General features: G+C 36.2%; 1 pseudogene; it reads left to right on the top strand.

The window, feature by feature from the left end:
• Positions 1-13,122: 13,122 nt before the first annotated feature.
• LOC127502998 (uncharacterized) lies at positions 13,123-13,239 on the top strand (annotated as a pseudogene).
• The last annotated feature ends 4,659 nt before the right edge of the window (positions 13,240-17,898 follow it).

Genomic DNA, 17,898 nt, shown 5'->3' with positions numbered 1-17,898 from the left:
AATAAATATAATTTCATCCCAAAATTGCACATAATCCTCTTGAATAAACAAGTGACAACACAGCAGGCTTTTAAAGAAAATTGGCAAGCTGTTCGAGTTAGCCTTAGCTTTACTATGTAACATTAGCGAAAACAGCTAACTCATTAGAAAAATGTGCCTCAACCTATTGCAAAACTTACACAATTTACTGCAGTTTCCAGCTGAAATGGAGGCAGTAAAACAACAACAACTTTTATTCCTTGTCACATTATGGTTATACGGCAGATTATCGATTAATAAAGACTTATTTTCTTGCACAATACTATATGATATGACCAGGGCTTTACATTAACACCTGCCAAATGTGGGTGTATTTCAGCAGTGGCGTATAACGCAGTCACTTTGCTAGCCACTTTGGCAGGTTGAATTTTATATATAATATATACATTTTTCAATTGTAGTCTTAAAAAAAAAAAAAAGCATCTGAAATAATAAACTAAGTGCTATGTAGTGTTGTCAAAAATATACATTTTTTCGATACTGAAATATCTGAAAATGCTTCCAATACTCATTTTCCGCAGAACAGACACACGGTACCAGCTGCTCCTTCGCTCTCATCTCTCTGACAGCGAGTCGACACACAAACTCTCCTCCCCTCACTCTTTTTGTTTGCTCCAGAAGAATGTTGTTGGTGTTACAGGGCTTGAATTTCGGCGAGGGATTGCGTGTATTGCGCATAATTTTACTCATTCCCGCAGATTTTGTGCTCACACCCAAAGTGCGCCTCATAAAGTCGCCTCTCAGTACTAAATTGAGTTCTTTTTCGCTGCTTATTGCACTTAAACAGTCAAATACACATAAATTAATGTCAAAATGCCGGTCTTGGCAAGTATTCTTGTAAACACAGTCAGTTATGTTTTAAGTGAATGTAAACAGTTGAGAAAGAAAACGCATGTGTAACAGTATAATGGATCCGTGCGTCAGATCTTAAAGTGACAGCAGCCTAATATACCTGCTGCCAAATTATGAGATGATATTAAAAATATCTATATGGCAGTTTTTCCCCATTGTATCTCTGTCAAAATTGTGGCCAGTGAAAATGCTGAGTGGCTAGTAACTTTGGAAAACCACTAGCCACAGTGACTGGTGAGCAAAAAAAAGTTAGTCAAGCCCTGATTATGATTTCAAAACACTTTTACCATAGTGCATAATATGTAAAGTAATACATTTTTTTTTTACCTTTACATTGCATAATCAGCTGCATACTGTATGTATGACTTTTCTGGCATAGTAAACTTGCTCGGTAGCTCACCTGTCACAATAAAAGAGCTCAAAGGCTTGTAAAAACAAGCTAAAATGACATTGTTCAGCATATACATTTTTATCATGTTGCTTTTTGTTAACACTATCAGTTAGGTTTCATTTACGAACTGCCATGATGTGTGTTTCCAGATTCACGTTCATCTGATTCATATAAAACTGAACGTTCTTTTAGCGCCACTCACTGGACATTTTGCTTGTAAAAAAGTGTTGCGAAACATGCAACAAGCAACCTAGTATAATTTTACAGAAATGCCACGTTTTTCCAGTGAGCCTTCGTTGTATACTTACACTTCCAAAGTCTCTCTTCTCAAAATGCTAGAATAGCAAGAGATGTTCCAAACCCGCATAAAACTTTGAACGCTTTCCACGCTAGCTGGAAGACACAGGAGAAACATCTAAATTATAAACGCAATATTTGACATGGACTGCGCTTCATCTTCCAATCACACACACTTCAGCCAGTTTTGGAGCTCTTTTTGATGTTGAAACTTTGAACAGAAGTTCTGGGAGGCAGTTCCTATGGTGGAGGTCATTTCATTCTGTTTGAAAGCGCTAGATGTGAGCAAGCTAGAACAAGGGCAAAGACGGCTATTTCTGACTTTAAACGAGGAGCACAGACCTTTAAATTTGATTGCTTGCTATCTTTTGTGCCGTGATTTAGAAGTTCTTTGCAACAGGGAATTCGAGAACGCTTACGGTAGACCCGTCTAAGAGGCTTGAAGGAGTTTCAGTTAGGCTCCAGTTGGAGTACCGCGTCAGCTGTCAAAAAGCGAGACGGCTTCTTACCCTCTGGTCACCTATCATAAGTGATGTGTATCACCCTATCATTGTTATGAGACAGGAGGATAAATCCTCAGAATAAAATCTATAATGAAACTCCTGTCAGAACATTGTAACTCTCCAAAGGCTCTGTTACATCATTTCAGGTCTGGATTTCACCATTGTTTCCTCAATTTAGCTGGTGTGCTCATATTGCTCATATCTCTCTTAATGTTCTCTGCAGTGGGTCGACGTCTCAGAAACCCTCATTAGATGAACTGCTTGTTAGTGTGCCTCCAACACCCTTGCATTCCTTCCTGAAAAATACATTGCTTATAGAGGGAGTTCCATTACATTTGAACACACTAGTGTGGATTCACTAAACAGTTTTGGCATGCTGTATTTTAGCACAAACTCTCGCGTTTTATTCACTAGCCAACCGCAGTACAATGTAATCAGCTGCTAAATGTGCAAGAATAGCACTATTTAAATGAAGAACTGCCATTCATTTAAGCACAAACATGCATGTTCTATGGAAATGGGGCTTATTACAGATAAATGTGCTTTATTCACAAAACTCCATGCTATTTGCTTTGTGCAATTAACTTTGTGCTATTACTGCCTGTGGAGTGAGAATTTTATTTAAAAGAAATGTTTGTATGCGGTTGTAATGGCTGCAGTAAATCATCAAATGATGAGCATTATAACGTGCATATATATCTAGACTCAGTCAAGTGTAGTTTCTGCGCTGTAAAGAGTCAATTTAGGTGCCTTAATTGCAATGGTGCAGTCATACTATACAGTTACAGTTAAATACACTGTATATCCTAACGCTCAAAATAATTAATTGGTTTGAGTAGGACAAACTTAAATTAAACAAATTGGTTCAGTCCAATTGACTTTGAGTATTTAGCACTTTATTTTTCTTTTAAGTTCACAGAATTTTAAGTAAACTGAACTGTTTCATTGTTTTGAGTTTTATGAACTTATTTCTTTTAATTTAGATGAACTTAAGTTTAACAGAAACTGGGTTAGGATTTCTATTTCCCAGCATGCTGGGAAATAGAATGTGAAAGATTAATGTTAAGTGGGAGATTTAGTAGTGATTAATGTTTTTTTTATGCGTGATTGCCTCAAATTTTTTGAGTTTTGCCAACTTATTTGGCTTTACAGTCCGCCGCATCATCCATAACCTACTCTATAATGTTTTATGGAAAAAGATTGTAAAATGCTAACGTAAAAACCTTTTAATTTGTTAGCTGTAAGTTACTGCACTATATACAGTTCTAAATGATTTCACACTGCATTGTCTGTAATTTTACAATAAAATACAGTCAAATTTAAGGGTTTTGCAAGTGAAAAGCATGAATTAACATATAATTTACAGTTTACATGTGTATAATCCTCAACAGGAAAATACAAGTACTTCTACGGTAAATTATTAACAAAATTATGCTACAAAAAAAAATATTTATTAAAGTTAAACATTCCTAGAAGTCTCTGCATGAATATGTATTTTTAACAGTCTTGTTTTGTCTTATTTTTGTCATCAGTTATGTGCATTAAGGTGTTCTGTTACATTTAATGTTATTTAGTTCATGTTTATTGCATTATTTTAGTGTCATGCGTGCTACACTGATTATAAGTTGTAAAATATACAGGCATATACAAATGCCATCCCATAATACCTGAAGCATTGTTGCCGTTTTTACAGTGAATTTCTGCTAGAATTTCCAATTTGACTATATAGTTGTAGCACTTAACCTGAAAGCTAGTAAATTGCTCCATTGCTTCCAGGTCTAATTTAATAATAATTTAGGTAAGACATTACCTGATTCTTTTTAGAAATCGAACGTAGACAGCATGTGCAAATGAACAACAATTTATTCTCCATGAATCCCTCATGGTTTTCCACTATCTTTGAGCCTTTTGTACTCATTTAAAATATAGTGGATGTACTCATACGAATACATCTACTAGATTTAGGTTTCTTTTCATAATACACTCTCTCATTATCTTTAAGTGTATCTTTCTCTTTTTCTTTTTCTAATCCTTGCACAGGAACTGTCTTATGGTTACAGATTGTGAACATGTCAATTTGTTAGTTCCTGTACATTTGCCTGCTAATGTGCTCCGCTAGCTCTCAGCTGTGATCTCTAAGCCCTTGACTCTCCTAGTTATCTCGTTTGAGTCTCAAGCCTGTGGATCCAATCCAGCACTGAAGTGTGACGATAATTACCATTATATACTGCCATAATCAACACATTCATTCGCTCGCTGCTCCCCCTTTTTCTCTCACACCCTCTTCCTCTCCAAGAAATTATGAAACCCAGTCTGGTTGCCATCCCATATGAGGAAGTACTTTGCCAGTACTGTGTTACAGTGATGATAACATGGAAGTCCCATCATATTTTTTTTGTTTGTAATGCCCATGGCCAGAGGGTAGATGATGCAAAAGCACTGACTGTGATGTAAAAAAAAAAAAAAAAAAAAGATCGCAAAGGCTTAGCTAATGAATACTAATTATGGTATTCACAAATAAATTAACTTGACCTTTTACTGTTTTGATAAATACATTTTAGAGTAAAACCAAGCTAACAGTATGATTGGAAATGTCTGGAAATCATTTAAACAACCATTTTAATAGTGGGTTACAGTATTTTTCAACATAAAACTTCTATTACACAGTGATTTTGAGGGAGAAATTATTTTGTAGGTCAGTGTATAAATGCACAAATGAGCGAATAAAAGGTATAAATGTGGTTAGTGTTTTTTTGTTGTTGTTGTTGCTTTTTTGTTTTTTTTTGCTTTGAAAATGAGGTATGGGTTCAAATCCCCTGATATAATATTTACTTTATCAAAGCAAAATTTCATAAAAATGTGGGGACAGAATCAGTCAGCAAAAGTAGTGAGGAATGTCTCATCAGTCCCCAACCATAAATAGTGATACGAATTATAAAAATGCAACTATTCCACTTCCGGATAATGGTTTTGGTCCATTAATGGTTCCATTATCGGTTCCAAATGCTAAAAAAAATTGGATAAAAGAAATGCAGTTCCAGTAAAAAATTATAAATTTAAAACCATTTTGCATAGTTAATTTAGAAGTGGATCAAATGCAATACAATAATTGGCCTCAACTAACAACAATATCAAAGGGACAGTTCACCCAAAATTCTGTCATTAATTACTCACCCTCATGTCGTTCCAAACCCGTAACACTTTCGTTCATTTTCGGAACACAAATGAAGATATTTTTATTGATATGTAAGCAATTTCTGTCCCTCTATTGACAGCTATGCAACTGACACTTTGACGCTTCAAAAAGTTCATAAAGAGATCGTAAAACTATTCCATATGAATTTAGCGGTTTAGTCCCAATTTTCTGAAGAGACTCTATTGCTTTATATCAGGGGTGTCCAACCTTGCTCCTGGAGAGCTACCGTCCTGCAGACTTCAGTTCCAACCCTGCTCCAACACACCTGTCTGTAATTATCAAGCAACCCTGAACACCTTGATTAGCTGGTTCAGGTGTGTTTGATAGGGGTTGGAGCTGAAATCTGCAGGATGGTAGCTCTCCAGGACCAGGGTTGGACACCCCTGCTTTATATGATGAACATTGAATTTAGGCTTTTATTCACATGTAAACATTCACACATCAGTTATGATAAACGGACGCTCAAGCATGTTTGCTTGACGCTTATGAGAACCAATGAGGTTCATTCTTATGTTCGCTGATCAATGTTTATATACGTGCCACCACGAGATCTCGCGAGATTAAAATGTGAAAAGCGGTCTCGCGATATTGCCATGACGGAGTGTGAGGGTGAAATTAGGATAAAATATGCCACCGCTACGTTTACATTACGCCTCCACTGTCGTTTTGCTTTTTTATAGAAATAAAAACCATTTGATTCAGTTGGATAACGGTTGCTTCAGTCCCATCCAGCTCATCCAACACGAGCTGCAGAGTCGTACGTAGTGCAGCAGCAATCAGTTCATGGATCACGTGACGAGAGTAAGCACGAGATGACTTACAAAACCATGGTGGAGGATTCGTTGTACAACAGAGCCTGACAAATATCTTGTATTAAAGAAAGCGTGCTCAGCACCGGCGCTCCCTATTCACAGAGTACACGCAATCACGAAAGCGAAAGTAAAATGCGAGCGCACATTCAAACGCGTTCCCTGCCCATACGGTTCACTCGCACTGCGTTGCTCGAAGCATTGGGAAAACTTCTTTTTCTCCAATTATTGATTTCAATACCCTGCAATTTAAAAAATGACTCCCTGATGCATGCAAATATCTCCCATTATGAAAGCTATGTTAGTTTGGGCTGTGTAGTTGTAACCATCTCTTTCTGTATCATACTTGAAGAAAATTTGGTCTCTATTTGATGGACTATTTGATGACTTTGAATATTGAGAGAGTACTTTGATTATGGTTGCACTTATTGTTTGCACTTAATACTTACATTTTTTTAAACTGTGTTATTCATTTTTATTTATACTGCTTTTATTTGTGTGATCAATTTGTGGAAAGGAGTTCAGTTAGGAGGTCAAAAGTTGTAGAGCCCATAATTCATGTACATTTCTAAGGTCATAGAGAAGAGAAGCCAGTCAGTTGAGTTTGTTGCAAAACTTTTTACAGTGCTCAAGTATTGTTGTCTTTTACTGCGTATGATAATTCATGCTCAGAAAGCAGAACTGAAATGACATTCATTTCAAGATGATAAGTTAAAACATTTCAAATTCTTCAAAATACTGTGTAAAAATCTTGTCTCATTCTCGTGAACTCAATCTCACGTCTCATGAGCTAAATGCCTCGTCACACCCCTACTTGGTAGATCAATGTTTTAGTTTTCAGTGATTGAATTTTAAGTTCTGACATTTACATTTCAAAATCTGTCCTACTTGAATATTTGGTTACATCAGTGAATCTGAGTAAACAATCACATGGCAGGATCTATCACAAAGCAAACTACCATTGTTATTATCACAGTCTTGCCTTTCTGTATACATCCTCTAAGATAAAACTCCTCTGAGATGTATTGGGCCTCGTATGTTTTCTCAGATAAGTACATGGTAGATGGGAGAAGATTAACTTGGGGAGGTTGTGTCTGCTTCAGTGTATCAAGTTGTTCTGCTCTGGGTGTTTCTCCCAGTGCTTTAAAAAAAAAAAAAAAAAAAATAGAGGTGAGAAGAGCATCAAGGAACACTGCAACACTGCAGCTCTCCATGAATAAAAGGACAAATACTCAAGAAGAAAACACAAGCCTCAGCGTGTGGTGGGTGCGTGGGTAGTCAAATGTGTATCCACTTCTGGGGAAAGTTTTCTGAATATTTGACTTCTATTGCGATAGTATTACATGAGTTTTGCGAATATGTTTTTGTTTGAAGGTTGTGGTCATGACTTGATATTATTCTACAAGTTTGTGTGTGTGTGTGTGAGAGAGAGAGAGAGAGAGAGAGAGAGAGAGAGAGAGTAAGAGCTCAGTTCTGCTACAAGACCATGAACAGGATTTAAAGTCCTGTGGGAATGCTACCGCTCTGCACTATCACTTTGTGACACCTCAGACACTAAACAGACACACACACACACACACACACACACACACACACACACACACACACAGTCCAGCTTCTTATCAGATGAGACTTTGATGGGTTAATTTGATCAGTCCTTGAGGATTACGCACTGAATCCTCTAGTTTGGCATAGTCGGCCAATTTGGACTCTACTTTCAAACATCAATCTGAAACAACCACAGTTGGGGTCCAAAGGTAACACATGCCAACGCTTGCACATGTGCACATTCACACACACCGCCTGCTGCAGAGTTGCAATTTGAGGCACATCTGCTCCAGTTGCGTGTTGTAGGGCTGCATCATTAAGCTAGTTAGAGAGACATCAGGCTAATTGTCTTCATCTCCGCTGCTTGCTGTTCCTTTGCCCTCTTTTTCCTTTTTTAAATGTCTCTTACCAAGTGTCCAGGTTTGGCTGGCTTGCGTAGCCTGTTAGCCCTGCTGGTAGATGTTGTAAGTACACTGTTCTGGTGGCAAAAAGCATCTTTCTCTATTGACAGCCATTCAAATGTAGCTGTGTACAGTATTCTGACTTTATTTTGCATGCAACATGTAAACTGCAAATAAGCTATTATTTTAGTAGATTTTTTATTTTATTTTTTTTTTTTGTCAGTGATCCTTGTTTGGAGGGCTCTTAAAAACATAGAATTAACTTATTTTTTCACTGTTTCATTTGATATCACAACTCAGGATAGTCAACTGTAGTGATAGGATTAAAAATATATATTCTCTGCTTCCTTAACATTATCAGTTCGGTTTTCGGAATAAAATTTTGATGCATGCAAATAGATATGCAACTGCATTGTAGAATGATGAAATAATTTTAAAAATAAATAAATTCATGACAATTCTTACACAAAAGGTGTGTTTACATACTTTAATGTCTGTTTAAAGACAGCCTTAACTATTAAAAAATAATATTAAATAATCAAAAAAAGTTTTTTATAAAAATATTTTAAAGTAATAAATTCATGTTTTGCATCTTAACTACACATCATATGAACAACCATTCAACAACTACACTGATCTAAACCTCGCAGTTTGCTGTAAGATGTATGTGTTTGAATCAATAAAAAAAGAATCAGTTCATTGGAGTCATTCGTTTGGGATTCAGACTACACTGGTTGCTTTGCATGCTTTTGATTGACTAAAAATGAACCATAATGTTTTTGAGTCAAGAAAAAGAACTGACTCACTAAAGTCATTTGGTTTGTAATCAGACTTCATTGGTGATGCTGTATGTTTTGCACTGTAGATCAAGTAGTGGTATTGTGAAGTGTTGTCACAATACTGGAATTTCCAACTACGATACCTTAAAAAATATAGATATTCGATACCATTTTCGATACCATGGGGAAAACTGCCCATATCGCCATTAAGATAATTTGTTATCTCATAATTTTTTGATAATTTGATTCATTTTTTTTTTCAATAGCTTATACACAGAACAGGGAGGCTTTATTTGAACCAAAATGTACAAAAAAACAAAAAAAAAACAGTGAACAGTCAGAAATAAAATAAGAACAAACGAGAGCATGATAGCACAAATAAAACCAATAGAATGAAGAGACAAATGAAATAAACATGGCTTTAAGTTTTTGAGATGGGTCTAGCAGTAGTGTTCAGGTAAGAAGATATACTGGTGTTGTCAAAAGTACCGACTTCAATACCAAGTCAGTACTGAAATTTTAAAAATGTGAGGCTTTGAGCGCTGTTGAGCGGATTCGTAAACACCTCTGATTGGCCATTGTGTTCACACACTCATCAGATATGTCTGTGATTGGCTACAGTGATCAACGCTTCAAAAACATGTTGTCAGTAGACATCAATGACGCTCTTCACCAAGCACTTACACAGATACACACGGGTGCATTTGAAAGCAGGTGTCTATCTGCGGACCGGTCAATGTTAATGTTTACAATAAAAGTTACAACAGTTATTTAGTCAAGAGCAGTGAGTGGCTTTCTGTCTTTTGTTCTTTGATTAACATGACAGACAGCAGCAGGAATATTAGGCTGCTGTCACTTTAAGAGTTTATGGACAGATCCAATATACTGTTACACAACATGCATTTTCTCTCAACTATTTACGTTCCAAAACCGAATGTATTTACCTGAATACTCAACAAGACGGGTATTTTGACATAATTTTGTATGTATTTGAACGTTTAAGTGCAATAAGTCATGAAAAAGAAGTCAATTTGTTATTCGCGAGCTGTTTGAGAGGTGGATTTATGAGAGCGCCACAATATAGATCAGCGGTGCACACTTTTGATGTGAGCGCGATATCTGTGGAAATTAGTAAAATTATGAGCAATACAAGCATTATTCAACTGGAGCAAGTGAGAGGAGGAGGGCGTGTCAATTCGTCGTCAGAGAAAAGAGAGAGCAAGAACGCGCTACTGGTATCAATACTGCAGAAAAGCAGTATTGGAACCATTTCTGTATCAATATTTTTGACAACACTAGAATTGTGGCGCCATATGAGAGAACCATTAATGGAGCTAAACATTCTTTTACAGTTTCCCAAACCAGTTACTAATGAACGGTTTGAGACCTTGCACATTTCTGTGGTAAGGATGGGAGATTGTGTATTTCCGGAGAGTTCTGCTCCAGCCACGGAACAGCTAAAAGACTAATAGATAGCTCCTCGTCTATCAAATCCTCTTGTATCTTGACCATAAACTTGGCATTAGTCGAGTGACCATGAGTAGGCATGTCTTAACTAACCACAGTATTTCTGTCCCTCCGTCAATCTCATTCTTTCTGACTGCACTGATTTGGATGGCTGTTGGTGCGCCCCATGGCAACACTCTGTCTGATCACATGGGCAGCACTAACAGCTGAAGAGGACTGATCCTGTGTCCTTCATGTCTCAGCACACATGGATTCATGTGCTGAAAATAGGATTAGTTCTCACAGAGAGTGAGTGTCTGTGTGTGATGTCTTTTATGTGGTCATGAGACATACTCTGGACCAAAGATGAAAGCGATCTTTTTGTCATATGTCAAAATCAGTTATATCTCTCTAATGACATACGCATACAGTCTGAGCAATTTTTTCGTACCAAATTACATATTCTACAGGACAAGTGCCATTTGTGTCCGTCATGCGTGTAAAAAATAAGTGACAAGTGATGCCAGCATGCTTATACTATGTGTTCTTCTTCATGAGAAATTTCTCCTTGATATGCAAGTATACAAATTTTGATTAAAACACACTGACACCAGCATTCTTTTTGAAAGTGAACACTTCAAGGACAAGCAGGTCTCTTCTTTTTATCAATTTATCTTTTAATATTTGTATCGAATGATCTTAGGGAGCCATATTGGAAAAGTAGATGTATACAGTGGTATGCGAAAGTTTGGGAACCCCTTGCAGAATCTGTGAAAATGTGAATAATTTTAACAAAATAAGAGAGATCATACAAAATGCATGTTATTTTTTATTTAGTACTGTCCTGAGTAAGATATTTTACATAAAAGATATTTACATATAGTCAACAAGACAAAAAAAATAGCTGAATTTATTCAAATGGCCCCGTTCAAAAGTTTGGGAACCATTGATTCTTAATACTGTGCGTGGTTACCTGGATGATCTACGACTGTTTTTTTGTTGTGTGATGGTTGTTCATGAGTCGCTTCTTTGTTCTGAGCAGTTAAACTGAGCTCTGTTCTTCAGAAAAAATCTCCAGGTCCCAAAGATTCTTCAGTTTTCAAGGATTTTTTGCATATTTGAACCCTTTCCAGCAGTGACTGAATGATTTTGAGATCCGTTTTTTCACACTGAGGACAACTGAGGGACTCAAACACAACTAATAAAAAAGGTTCAAACATTCACTGATGCTCCAGAAGGAAACACGATGCATTAAGAGCCGGGGGGTGAAAACTTTTGAACAGGATGCAGATGTCCAAATTTTTCTTTTTTTGTTGAAGTATCATTTTTTTCATTTAGTACTGCCCTTCGGAAGCAACAGAAGATACTTACATGTTTCCCTGAAGACAAATTAAGTACAATATACCTTGAACTTCAAATTCAAAAAGTTTTCACCCCCGGCTCTTAATGCACCACGTTTCCATCTGAAGCATCAGTGAATGTTTGAACCTTTTGTAATAGTTGTGTTTGAGTCCCTCAGTTGTCCTCCATGTGAAAAGATGGATCTCAAAATCATTCAGTCACTGCTGGAAAGGGTTCAAAATATGCAAAAAAATCCTTGAAAACTGAAGAATCTGCAGAACCTGGAGGATTTTTCTGAAGAACAGAGCTCAGTTTAACTGCTCAGAACAAACAACAGACTCATAAACAACCATCACAAAACATAAAAACAGTCGTAGATCATCCAGGTAACCATGCACAGTATTAAGAATCAAGGGTTCCCAAACTTTTGAACAGGGTTATTTTCATAAATTCAGCTATTTTTTTTGTCTTGTGGACTACATGTAAATATCTTTTATGTAAAATATCTTACTCAGGACAGTACTAAATAAAAAAATAACATGCATTTTATATGATCTCTCTTATTTTGTTAAAATTATTCACATTTTCACAGATTCTGCAAGGGGTTCCCAAACTTTCGCATACCACTGTATTTGGAAAGCATCAGACTTAAATAAGCTTTCACCTTGAATGTCAATTTATATTGTGAAACTAGAAACCCTGTTACCTTTTTGGAGACCTAATCATTTACGTTAGTTCATACAACAATGAAAATGGAAAATTCTGTCATCATTTATTTGTTCAGCATTGATGAACGCACATACTTAGAGCAGATCAAATATGGTAAACACGGAAGCTCAACCATATATGCTTGACACATGAAACCCAATGAAGTTTTCTCAAGTCAAGTCAATACGGTTGATCTTTTGGTTTATATATGTGCATTGATCAATATTTATATCAAAGCTGTAACCACCATAGACACTGCGGGGGACAAGTCCTCCCCGATAATTAGAAATGGCCAAATTGTCGCCCCAATATTTGATATTCTTGATGCTGCTATTGATGCACCGCTCTGATTGATGTTCGGAAGACAAAAAGTGTTAAATGTTCATTTTTTTTTAGGCTGGTCTGCCTCAGCGGTCTAACAGCATTCATTACTGTCAGAATGAGTGAGATGGCCAATCAAATCAAAGAAGGCGGGGCTTACTGTTCACAGAAGACGAGTGCGAATTCCAGTGCGACGCTTTCGTTTTAGCAGTGAAAGAGTACATGATGAGTAAGTAGTTAAACATTTAAAGACCCCTGTGGTGAAAATCAAGTTTTTAATGTTGTTTATATATGTCTTTGTGGTGTTTTAAAATGTTTTAAGACAAACCATGTGCAAATTCATTAGTCAACACCATTGCTGAGTATTTTCTCTTTAAAACTGCAGTGAAAAAAGACGGACGGTCAGCGTGCTGGCGAGCTTTAGCATATCATTAACTGACCGCGCAAGGGAGTCTCAAAAGAAGCCAGGTTATCCTGGTATATTTTTCTGTTCCAGCAGCCATATCACCCTGTAGCCCAAGACTGGTTGCCCACTGAAGCTAAGCAGGGCTGAGCCTGGTTAGTACCTGGATGGGAGACCTTCTGGGAAAACTAGGTTGCTGCTGGAAGAGGTGTTAGTGAGGCCAGCAGGGGGTGCTCACCCTGTGGTCTGTGTGGGTCCTAACACCCCAGTATAGTGATGGGGACACTACTGTCAAAAAGCACCGTCCTTCGGATGAGACGTTAAACCGAGGTCCTGACTCTCTGTGGTCGTTAAAAATCCCAGGATGTCCTTCGAAAAGAGTAGGGGTGTAACCCCGACATCCTGGCCAAATATGCCCATTGACCTCTGTCCATCATGGCCTCCTAATCATCCCCATATACTGATTGGCTTCATCACTCTGTCTCCTCTCCACCAATAAGCTGATGTGTGGTGGGCGTTCTGGCACAATATGGCTGCCGCTGCATCATCCAGGTGGATGCTGCACATTGGTGGTGGTTGAGGAGATTCCCTCTTCCATATGTAAAGCGCTTTGAGTACCCAGAAAAGCGCTATATAAATGTAAGGAATTATTATTATTATTATTATTATTATATGAAAAATTGTGTAGATTTAGCAATATAATGGGTGTATGATGTATATTACGGTGTTATGATGAACTATATGTCTTTCTCCACTGACGCTGTTCAAAGTGTTTCTAAGGATATTGGTATTTAGAAGGCAGTCTGAGAGAACGAATGTGAACATGGTTTGTGTAACATTAGCAACACATTATTAGCTGTTTGATAATGTAGTCAAGCAAAAGACTAATCATATTAATTACCGTCATGTGTCCAATTTTGTAAAGAGTGATACCACTGGAGTGAGTGGAGGCGGGGCTAATTTGCATATTCATTGATCCATGTATATTAAATGAGGGTGTAGAATTACATTCAAGCTATTGTAAGGCATAAAGAATTTTTTTTCACAGGAAAAAACATTTAAATATGTTATTTTGGTGATCAAAAATTAGTTTTAAGGGATAAAATTATTGACTAAGAGGGACTTTAATATTTGATGACTGTTTTATGATTGAAATATTCAGCAGCTGGCAGTAATATCCGATGATGCAAACTACACAACATTTTATGAAATTTCACCATTTTGAATTGAAAAGATGCAATTATTTGATTAATATGATATGATTAGTGTAATACATTACAGACAAGAAATGTTTTGTGTTTTTGACATATTAGACATACAAATAAGAGTGAATATATGTTTTTTTTTTAAAAATAGTTTAAATTCATTACTCAATAACTACAATAAACCTGGAACTTTTACCATTTCTTTTTCGTTATTCCCTTAAATCCCTTTTAATCTTTTAATTCTTTTTATAAAAAAAAACCTTACCGCCGCCCCCAGGAAAAAAAAAAAATATGTTCAAGTTCATGATGCATGTTATGTCTCTTCTGAAGTCTTGAATTATACCGCTTCAATTCATATGGATAATTTTACACTGTTTTTTTGTTGTTGTTTTTTTGTACTTGTGTGAAAGTTTTAGTTACGTGGACTTTTCAGTAGATGGACAAAAATGATGAGCAAATATTAAAAATATTTTCATTCGTGTTTCGAAGTTTGGAACGATACGAGGGTGAGTACCTGTAAATCATGACAGAATTTTCATTTTTGCCTGAACTATCCCTGCAATCATTTAATTTTGAGCCTGACCTGCTAAATAAAATGTTGATCATTGAAAATGAAAGATTCATTCATGAAACAGACACTGATAATTTTTTCATTAATAGCATGGACAGAAGGAACAGATAACAAGATTTTCAGAGAATACCAGCACATTTGTATTTTCTTTTAGGATATTTTATAGTACATTTGTGTCTTTTTTGAAGTTTATTAACTGCAGTTTATTAATCTTAATTGTGAATGACCAGTATCACAGAAGAGCTGAATTGACAAATGGGGGAGTAAATGACAAAAATTCAATTTTTGGGTGAACTATACTTTTATAAATGCATCATTTGACTGTTTAAAATATTACAGAAATGTACTTTTAATTTATCTTTTCAAAATGGAAATGACAGCCATTTCATATCATGACCCATATACTTCCTTTGGCATCAAAAATGACTTCCTGTCTACCGTAACACTGCAGTAATATGTTGGAGCTACGTGTCTCTTACACACAGTATATAGTTTGAGATGCACAGATCTATTAGTTTTATTAGCTTTATTGGTTCTTTGTTTTTTACTGTTTCACTCAGACAATATTAGCTCATAATCTGCCCCCCTTGTGCATGAATAATGAATAAAGTTAATAACATTAATTTATCCTATTCATTCTGCTAAGTCGCAGTAGATTGAGTTCCAGGCATTCATCGCAGGAGGAGTTTTCATGTCTTTGTCCTTTCTTTTCTTAATTAAACCTGTCTTTAACATGAAGGCCTCTTTATTTCTCACTCATGCACGGAAACACTTCAAGTCAGACAAAAGAGAGTGATTGAAGAGAAATCATTTTGTCCCTCGTGCAGACTTCATGACACCAGCTCGCAACGTTCTGACCGTGTACAGTACGAATCACGGGTTTAGAGCGACTGCGTGCCTTATGCAGATAAGAACTTGATCTTATCAAAGCCAATCAATTTTTAGGCGGTAGAGATCACAGCCAATTAAGCTGACGTGCACAAACACGGCTGCATGAGAGTTCATGAGACTGCAGAATGCGCAGGTTACAGTGGCAGAACTGATTCATTCTTTGTTCAAGTGGCGATGCTTTGGGTATATTTTGGTGTAACATGTGAATTTTTTTTTTTTTTTTTTTTTTTATTTATTTTTTTTGGTAAGCACACTCACTCACTTATGCAATTCCAAACACATTCATATGCACAATGAAATAAAACACTAATCTTATTTTGAGCTTGAAGAATGAATTGAAATGAAGCATGATCCTTTCACACATTCTCGAGAGGTTGCATGTGTGAGAGCGCTTCACAGTTCTCTATAGTTAATTTATCAGACTTTCTCTCTGCCCTGCATAACGTTCTGGCATGTGGTTGCTATGGAATTAGAGGAACAAAGCAAGCCGTTCTAAAGCCTGATTACCCTATTTTGAATTATTAAGACATGAGAGGACACACACTCACACACACACACACACACACTAGATGATGAGATACTGTATCTGCAGCCTTTGTTCCCCTTGTGTCTTTTCTTCTTATTCAGTTGTAATCTTCTAAAAATGTGCACATGTGAAGATAGAAAAAAGCATGATTGTGTTTGGGATAAAATACTGCATACTTGACAGTGTTTCACAGTCAATAACCATTTAAGGTTGTTGGTTGTTGCAGGGTTATGGTAGCTGTTTTATAATAAAACAATTAAAACAAAATAATGGCTTACATGTAATATAGTCTAGGAATGTATTTGATTGAATGTAGTGAAGTTTGGCTTGACAGAAAGGAGTGTCAGAACAAACAGTTGTGTTGTGTGAAACGCTGTTCTGAATTGCTTGGCTAGTGCTAGCCGATATAAGAGAAATATCATTCCATTCAATACAGCAGATATGTTATGTCCATTCAAGCGTTCTCCTATGGACTGATGTGAATCAGGACTGTAAATGGCTCCTCTCAACAAAAATAGATACGTGACACTCTTGACTTTGAGATCCGTACTTTACATGGATAAAAAGGTTTGCATGGCATTCAACATGACTTATCTTTGTGTTTCAGAAGTGGCTAGTGCAACGACAGTCTAGCACAGGGCTTTTCAAAATAGGTTTTGCAGAATATTTCAGAGAAAAAATATGTAAAAAATGTCAAATAAATAAATAAAAATACTATTACTAGGCTACTGATAATAATAATAATAATAATAGTGATAAATAAGATTAAGCTGTAATTTACATAATTTTACATTCTCATTCTGCTTTATTAAGACCAAAATCATGAAAATAATACCAATTATGTTATTCTGTTGACAAGCCTAGTGGGTTAGAAAATATCAGATTAATAGAACGTAAATATTTTCCTGATAATGTTGTAGAAATATTTATAATATTATTATAAACACATATAAATTGGTATATGTACATGTAAATGGGTCAATGACATGCATATTTTTGTGTCCAAGTGCATTATTTCCTTTTAAAATAATTTGATAAATTAATGACATTTAGTTTGAATTTTTAGTACATTTAAATAATACATATTATTTTATGTTTTGTTATCTTAAAGGAAAAAAATGTAAAATTCTATACTCACTCTCATGTCATTTCACACCCGTAAGACCTTTGTTCATCTTCAGAACACAAATTAAGATATTTTTGATGAAATCTGAGAGGTATATGACTCATTCATAGACAGCAATATAATCAACACTTTCAAGGTCCAGAAAGGCACTAAAGACATCGTTAAAACAGTCGACGTGACTGCAGTGGTTCAACTTTAATGTTATTAAGAGACAAGAATACTTTTTGTGCACAAAAACAAACAAAAATAATGACTTTATTCAACAGTCTCTTCTCTTCCCTGTCATTATCATTACGCAGGTGACACAGTAAGCACAGTGAAGGCTTCCGTGTTTACGTCCAAATGCCGGCTGAGTATTGGCCAAAGCTGATCATGTGATCAGCACGATGCATGCGTGTGGTGCTGACGCAGGAGCCGGCCAATAATGAGTCGCTGTTCTGACGTAGAACCTGGAAGCGCTGGATGTAAACAACGTATGAGAATGACACAGAAGAGAAGAGATTGTTGAATAAAGTTATTTTTGTTTTTGCGCACAAAAAGTGTTT

The sequence above is a fragment of the Ctenopharyngodon idella genome, chromosome 20 (assembly GCF_019924925.1).
Source record: "Ctenopharyngodon idella isolate HZGC_01 chromosome 20, HZGC01, whole genome shotgun sequence".
In the NCBI taxonomy this organism is placed as follows: domain Eukaryota; kingdom Metazoa; phylum Chordata; class Actinopteri; order Cypriniformes; family Xenocyprididae; genus Ctenopharyngodon; species Ctenopharyngodon idella.
Note: the sequence above shows the minus strand (reverse complement) of the source record. Positions and strands in the feature narration are given on the sequence as shown.